Below are 8,997 nucleotides of genomic sequence, written 5' to 3'. Positions count from 1 at the left end.
AGGATGGATCAGGGAGGCGAATTCTGCTCAACCTCCTTTAAAGAGTTCTGTGATAGTGTTGGTATTGAGAGACACTACACGGCCCCTTTTCGCCTCAACAAAATGGAGTCGTTGAAAGGCGAAATAGGACCGTAGTAGCGATGGCACGAAGTTTGTTGAAAGAGAGAAGTCTGCCATTGATTTTATGGGGAGAGGTGGTGCGACATACCGTCTATATCTTGAGTCGTGTACCTAATCGAGCACTCACAGGTGTGACGCCTTATGAGGCATGGTCGGGGGAAAAGCCACAGGTAGACCATATCAAGGTATTTGGGTGTAAAGCATACATGAAAATTCCAAATGTGTATGTACGGAAGCTAGATGACAGGAGCAAAACGGTTGTCTACCTTGGTAAAAATCGTGGACTAAGGGAAATCGAGTCTATGACCCAGTTCTGAAGAAAGTGCATGTAAGTAGAGACCTTGTATTCAAGGAACATAAAGGTTGGAACTGGGATGTAACTGTGGAGAAAGAGCAGGACAACACATGTTCTTTCATTCTAATAAATGATAAATATGCAGAAAATAGTATAGAGGAGCCCGAGTTTGAAGCAAATGCAGAGACAAGTCTTGAAACATCTGCAAATAGTGGAACTTCTATAACTGGAGAAATTTCGCAGTCCGGGGAATACAGTGGGTATAGTTCGGAATCTTCAGAGCCTAGAAATTTTAGATTGTTGAGTAATATCTACAACAAGACCGAAGAAATAGAAATTGCAGATGAGATGTTGATGCTCAATGTGGAAGAGCCCCTTTCATACAGAATGGTGTGAATGTGGATGACCTGTTAATCACAGGTACTAGTGACCAATATCGAAAAGTTCAAAAAACAAATGGCTGCAGAATTTGACATGAGTGATTTGGGCAAACTGTCCTACTATCTTGGGATCGAAGTTGAAAAGGGTAAGGTTATATAGAGTTGAAGCAATCTGCGTATGCAAAGAAGATTTTAGAACAAGCAGGGTTAAGTGAATGTAAACCAGTAAAGTATTCCATGGAATCGAAGCTTCAGTTGTGTAAAGACGAGCATGGAAAGTCTGTGAATTCAACTGATTTCAAGAGTCTTGTTGGAGGACAGAGATACCTTGTTCACACGCGCCCTGATATAGCGTATGTTGTTGGAGTAGTGAGTAGATATATGGAGAGACCTACCACAATGCACCTGAATGCAGTGAAGAGAATACTTCGATATGTACGCGGGACAGTTGAGTTTGGTCTTGTTTATTTAAAGGGACAAGGAGATTATTTATTGTCTGGTTTTTTTTTATTCTGATATGGCTGGTAACTTGGATGATAGGAAGAGTACAACAGGTGTGGCATTTTATTTAAATGATAGTTTGGTAACTTGGATTTCCCAGAAGCAATGTTGTGTGGCTCTTTCAAGTTGTGAAGTTGAATTCATGGCGGTGACATCGGCATCTTGTCAAGCAATCTGGTTGAGGAACGTGTTGAATCAGATAACTAATGGTGGAGCAGGTCCTGTTATTTTGTATGTCGATAATAAATTCGCGATCGACTTGGACAAGAATCCCGTCTTTCACGGACGTAGTAAGCATATCGATATAAGATTTCACTTTATTCGTGAATGTGTGGAACGAGGGGATATAATTATCAAATATGTAGGAACTGAGCAACATAAGGTAGATGTACTAACGAAGGCGATGTGTGCAGTCAAGTTTGAGCAAATGAGGAAGCTCCTGGGTGTGAAGAATCTGCAGAAAAACAGTTTAGCTTAAGGGAGAGTTTGTTGGTTTTATTTTTAATCCAAACTTGTTTTTCTATCTTAAAATAAATTAGGTGTGGTATTTTATTTTTTATATGTGACTTGGTCATATGCTGGAACTAGTTTGTAGGGAGTAAACATTGCAGTAGAGGTTGTGGAGACAAATAAGGGAAGTTGCTGATTTTGAGGAACTAACCCAGCTAGGATTTTGTATTTTGTATTCATCTGTTATTAGCTAATGTAATCAGCTCGTTTCTCTTTTCTCAGTTTTATATAAACACCTTTCATTGATTAAGTAGTCTCAACAATAATTACCCAAACTTACATGTAGAAAAGAATATTTCACTATAAACAAGAACTGATGTTTAGTTTTTGAATTTTTTTTTATGAAAGTTGGCCACAGTTTGAGGAGGAAGGCGTATATAGATATAAGTGTATGTTGGATTTACACATGAAATGTACAGTGGAGTGCATAACAGTTCAAATGAGAGAGAGAGAGAGAGAAATGAGGGAGAGAGAGAGAGACATTATACTCGCATCTCAGTGTTATCGAAGAAGGTGTCAAAGAGCTTGTGAAAAGCATTTCCCATCACCCTTTCCCAATCCCTAAATTTAAGTTATGAAGTTGAGGACCTTGCATTTATGGAATATTGTATCTTGCTTGGCTGGAGCTTAAAAAGGAGAGAATGGCGGCTGCCTCAACTGCTGAGGAAATAATGACATAGATTTTACGCATTCAAAACGATGAATCGTTGAGTTTTCCGGTACTAGGTGTGGATATGTTTTATAAAATATGATGATTATTCCTTTGACAGTGCTTTGTGATCTTTTAAGTATCTATTCCTACTGATATACTTTCAGTTTCTATCATCAGCTCATATGATTAAATACGGACACTTTGCTGAATATGTGTTTTGATTAGTACAAGAATAAAATGAAGAAACATTCTCAGTGCAACTTCTATGAATGTTATATACACGACAATTAAACGACATCATTTTGTCTACAACGGATACATATTTAACCGATCGATCAGGGGTCGATTATAATCTTTTAAATCGATGTCGGTTGGTTATGTGTCGGTCAATTTTGTCATATTTTCCAGTGGTGTAGCTTGCCCATGAATCTGATAGACCTTTCTTGAATCAAGAAGGGCTTTTATTTCTATTTCACTGCACCTTGTAACAAAACTATCACCGATAAATAGAAGAATTCACTAAACAAAAGGAAAAGCACTAAAATATCCAGGTAGTGCCTTCCAAACTAAGGTCCTTTGCTTTTTTCAAAAATACTCTTTTTTTAACACTGTGATTGGACTTTTGCTCCGTGGCTAGTTAAAATAATAATTATCAAATTTTGTTTTTTTAAATAAAAATATGTAATTAAATTTTTAATTAAAAATTCGGTGTTCCGCTTGATAAAAGTTCGGCTCGAGTTTAGTTCGATTTATAAATGAGTCGAATATGAATACAATTTTAATATTTAATTTACAAATAAGCTGAACTTAAGTACAGTATAGTTCGGCTCAAAAGTTCACGAACATGCTCATTAATATAACTCAGGAATAAATATATGAATTAATAGTTATATAAAATCGTAAAAAGTTACAAACACATACTTATGACGTAATATGTAATTAATAATTGTTTGTATATAATTCTATGAATAAAGTTACCAATTTATTTATTTCATTTTTTTATATTTATAGTTTGAATTATAATTCATGTTTTATGCTAAATTTATACCTATTTATATAACTTGTATTTATATATTCAATTGGTTTCTATATATCATTATTTGAATAAAATTAACTTAATTTAATCAAAATCAGCATGCTAAATACTCAAATTTATTTATTTGGTTTGTTAGGTTTTAATTATTTGATATTAAAAAATAGAAATAAATGAAATTTATGCAAAAAATTGGGAATCGTTAGAAAGAGTTCGTAAAATGAGTTATTTGTGATTAGGAGTTCGTCAACAAGGCTTAGCAAAAAAAAAGAGTTTGTCTATAATATTTATGAATGGTTCGCCGAACTATAGTTTGTGAGTTGTTCATTAACATATTCGCGAATAACCCTTTTTCTTAATAAGTCAATACAAAAATAAAAATTTTGACTCGATAAAAATTTGAGTTCGAATTCGAGGTAGAAATATTTTAATAAGCTAGAATACGAACAATTAAGAGTTCAGCTCGTTTCGACTCGTTACGAGAATAGGTAACTTTACCGGATTATACATATCCGCGCAAAAAACATGATTCGTTAAAAATGAAAAGGTCTGGCCCTGGCTTCTTGGGCTTCTTTAAAGCCCGCGCATCACACTATTCCCAAAAGTTATATTCACTGCATAAAAATAATCACGGAGCTGATCGGAGAATCCGTACAGTCACGCCGATAATTCGCCGTCCTGTCACTATTTCCGGTAACTTAGCTTCTAACTCTGTTTAACGTTCATTTATATATAACATAGACATTCAGAGGCATTGCAATTTGTTTTATTGATTGTATAATTAGTCATGTTACCTAGTTAATTCTTTTTATTTGAATTTAAATCTTGAAATTCTATTAATATTTGATCAATTTAGATATGTAATTACATGATATATGATGCTTTACTTGTGCTGTAGTGAAGCACTAGATAGGTGTTACTTGTGACTCTTTTTCGATTAATTTGTTATGGTCACTGTTTATTTCTAAGTATATTGTTTTCCGTGTTCATGTATTAATGTAGCATTTGATGCGGCACGAGACTAGTACAGGCAAACTACGTAAACAGTAGAGTTAAGATATTGTTGCTTATTACGTTGAGTTTAGTACAATGCCATAGACAAATTACGGAAATGGCAAAGTTTAGGTTGTGTTGTTGCAAGTTGTGAAAAAACAGTGTGAACTTTGTAGCGGAACCTCTAATTGAATTTCTTCGGAAAAGTGAGATGTCGTTTTATCCTTTCAGGATATTTATTAATGTTAAGTAGTGTAATTGTACTGTTAATAATTAGGAAGCCTAGGCTGAAAGCAGGTGGTTTGCTAGTGTTTGATGTGTTGCTGAAACGTGTTTAATTTTGTTTTACTTTGATTTAGGTTTTATGTTTTGTTACTGGTCATGGACAGTAGTTGTTCAGAGTTACCTAAAACACCACAGATGCTTCCACCTGCCCCTGGAACTTTCGTTGATAGCGAAGCGCTAATTCAGTATGTTGGAGAATTTGGTGTATCACAAGGATACGTATTACAATTAAGCAATCTAAGAAGGATAAAGTTGTGACACTTGGCTGTGATAGAGGAGGTGTTTGTCGTAAACCTGATGGCGAAACCTCTGGTGAACGCAGTCGCAAAAAATCTGGTTCTCGTCATACCAACTGCCCTTTTGAACTAGTGGGTAAAAAAGATGATGGTGTATGGATACTTATGGTGAAAAGTGGCTTGCACTATCATGAACCTCTAAAAGACATCAAAGAGCATCCGTCTGCTAGTCTTTACAGAGAAGGAAGTAATGCAAATTAAAGAGATGAATGAATCCGGCTTGAAACCACGCCAAATTCTGAAGAGACTGAGACAAAGCAATCCGGAGCTTTTATCTACACCGAAACATCTGTACAATGTGAAAGCTAAACTTCGGCAAGGAAATCTTACAGGTTTAGTGTTTCTCCTTTCATCATCATTGCAATCACTTTTTCTTCTTTTCTTAGTTCTTGAAATCGTCCCCACGAAAGACCGCTACCTTTTTGATGTTGTCTGGCTATGAGATTATTTGAGTACGATGCTCCCCCCCCTTCATGTCTGTGCTTTTGTTGAGTGGTTTAAGTTGGAAAACTAAGGCATGTGGCCGGGTTAAAATTCTTCTAAACTCTTAATGTGTTATGTAATTTTTGTGCAAATTACCCAAGCATACATTGTTTGTGTGTGTATTATTTACAATGATATCCATCTACCGGTCATGGATTTAGCTGCTAATAACATCTGTGTTAAATAGTAAGCTTTCGTTTTGGCTTTATACTTGCTTACTTCTACAACTGCAGACTAATAACACAAACTGGAATACAGAATCATAATTGATATACTACTTAATACTGAGATATTTTTATTTATACTTTATCAATCACCTGATACTTATATACACCCACTTTAATTTATTTTTTTCATTTATCATTATTCTTGTTTAAATTGGTGATACAATATAAAAATGTACTCCCTCCATCCCATATATATTGTCATCGGACAAAAATCCTCGTTTTAGTCAATTAAATTGAATAAGCTAATAGGTGTTACAAATTTGTGTTCCTTTTGAAATAAAATAAGACCAAAACTTAATTAATGCCGAAAAAACTTTTGGGACGAAAACAAAAGGAGTGAGGCCATCATAAGGACGGAGAGAGTATCTTTTTTTATCAACCAGAACGTGTGAAAAACTATTGTAGTCAAACCATAAAACCTAATAATGATTAAAAACACTTAAGTAATTATATTGATTTTCTTGTAAACATCTTATTACCCGGGATAACACCCGTCTTAGTGTACTTCAAGATGTTCGGAGGGATGGTGACAATGTCCCCTAATTCCGGCTAAACAAGTAGGAGACGGTAATTTTAAATGTTTTCTTTTGTTTGATAGGGATCAACCCTATTATTGTATTACACATTATTATCATTATTTGGACCGGATTTTATATTATAGGACTTGTGTTAGCCACGTGTTTAAGGCTTTGGTTTATTATTAGCCCATTGGGTTTTATGTTGGTATATATGTACCGAAACATTTTACTTCTAGAGTACGCTTGATTATACACTTTTTTTCTGAGAATAATACATTCATTGTTCTTGAAAATTCGTATAATCTTTGCATTTTTATATCGTTTTAATTTTGTCCTACCATCAGTGTTTAGTATTTCTGTGATGGTTTGTAATTTAATTACAACTATCTTTTGCACTATGTGTGATTAAGGATAATATGCAGAACCAAGAACTGTGCATATCATTTTCAGAACAAACTATTCCGTTATTTGACTTCACTTTCATTTTCATCATTTTTTTCATAATGTCTGTGTGTTTCTGTTCAGTGAAAAGATTAAAAACATTAAGTCATAAGAAGCCCACTGAGGGAAATTTGCAGTATTCAACATCTACTGATGAGCTATCTTGGAAGAGACGGTACCTTCTGGTAAACTTTACTTGCAACTGAACTCAAGTTTATTTTTGGTTACTCCGGGAGACTAATTTATAGCTCTGTTGGATAAAAACATGATCCAAGTAACTAAAGGTTGTTCTATAAGAGTAGCCTTTAAGGATTAGTTATAGTGTCGGCACCTCTCGTGCATCCTACTGAGTAGTTTATAGATGGGTTACGAATTTGGCTCTTTCTTGTTTCTCCTTGGTGGAAGCTGAATTATTGAATGGGGCATCACTTGAATAATCTATTGCATAAGGTGGAGTGGTTGAGTGGATTTTGAAGACCACATGCTCACTGCTGTCGGACCGCTGAAGCTTTTGCATACTTACCTGACATTCGTAAATAAATTGTGTAGATGCCTCTTACAGATCAACATCTTCTACATAAAACCATGTTACTTGACTAAATAGCCCTAGTTTAGTGATATGCAGTTCTAATGTAGTAATGTGACAATATTCTTAATCTTCCTGCTAACTCTTTCATTCAGTTCATTACAGATGAGTAACTAAGTTATCTAATACCAACCTTTATCATTAAACTTTAGCAAGGACACTATGTTGAAAGAGAACAAAGAAGCCACTTATAGATCAGATGATTTATTTTGATACCTGTTTCATTGAAAGTGCATCCTAGGTTAATCATTCAGCAACCTTTCTTAACACAGTTGTATTCACACAATTTCCTGTTTGATCTCTTAAATATTTTCTCAAGGTCTTTGGTTGATCAATGAACCTTATATTATAGGAAAAAAATAAAGGGGTACGCGGGGAAGGGGAGGGGGTGAGATGGAGGGAGGAAGGAGAGCGCCTTAGTATCCATAATGCCACAAGGGAATTTGAGTCGGTCTATATGTTTGAATGCAAGTTAAAGATGGATAATATCATTTGTTAGGATAAGTGGAAGATCAGAACTATTGTATGACTTGGGTAATTTGATTAGAACATCTTCTAGAATATTAATAGTTATATCTTAATATATATACATCAACCAGGATTGATTAACGCTTAATAATTTAAATTATAAGAATAGTTTCATGCAGTTATTATAATGATTATTATTGACGACACCTCATAACTATTCAAATTTCAAATATATCAAAGTTATTTATGCGGAATGAACGGTGACGTCTCAGGTAAATTAAAATTAACATTATTCAATTAAGCTTGGAAAACCTCGCAACAGTAGAGAAAAACCAATTCATGATAGAGAACTAAATTCTGAGAAGAAAAGACTCTCACTGCTTCATGTACTAGGAAAGGTGATCGTCTTTAATATTATATTAGGGGTTTGTAAGATTTAATAAGTTGATCAGTTTTCTGTGCTAGGCTTATAGGTTACTGTGAATTATTAATTATATGATGTAACTGACTTGTGAATTTATGTTATGCAAAAATAGCACACGCTGTTTTCGTCCATCGTTTGGAAACACAGAGAATTGAGGTTGAAAGCGTCAGCCATGCAATTTTGCTTGCTTATGTTTTCTGCCTAGAGTCCGGCTTCAGTTGCCAATTTTTACAACTTTATAAAGAAAAGTGTATTAGAAATAGTGAAATACTAATGATGTACTGCACAGAAAGAAATTTTTTGAAAGTGACTAAATAACTATAATATAAAATAGGAGCAGAACTGAAAATAGTACACCAAACATACATTTACTATTTCTTCTTCTCCCCTTTCTTTATTAGGAAATGGGTGCTGGTTGTCTGTTTAAGTGTGTTCTTATTGAAATTTATTTGTCCATCTTTCAGAGGGTTCCAAACTTCATTGGAGGTAAATTTGTTGAATCGCAATCATCAACATCCATTGATGTCATAAATCCTGTAAGTTCTTAAAAATATGCAGAGCTTATGTTTCTGCTTCTTTATTACTCATTCAATGGTTTGAAGAAATATTTTGTTACTCAAAATTAGGCGACACAAAAAGTTGTTTCTCAAGTTCCTGTCATTACCTATGAAGAATTTAAGGCTGCAGTATTTGCTGCAAAACGTGCCTCACTGTCATGGCGAAATACGCCACTTACAGCTCGTCAACGTGTTATGTTCAGATTTTAAGAACTTATTCAAAGAGAC

At 34.5% G+C, this 8,997-nt stretch overlaps 1 pseudogene; it reads left to right on the top strand.

The window, feature by feature from the left end:
- Window positions 1–4,051: 4,051 nt before the first annotated feature.
- Window positions 4,052–8,971, top strand: LOC141668561 (uncharacterized; annotated as a pseudogene).
- The last annotated feature ends 26 nt before the right edge of the window (window positions 8,972–8,997 follow it).

This window comes from Apium graveolens, chromosome 6, assembly GCF_009905375.1.
Source record: "Apium graveolens cultivar Ventura chromosome 6, ASM990537v1, whole genome shotgun sequence".
Lineage (NCBI taxonomy): Eukaryota > Viridiplantae > Streptophyta > Magnoliopsida > Apiales > Apiaceae > Apium > Apium graveolens.
The sequence above is the reverse complement of the archived record's forward strand: the minus strand, read 5'-3'. Positions and strand labels throughout refer to the sequence as shown.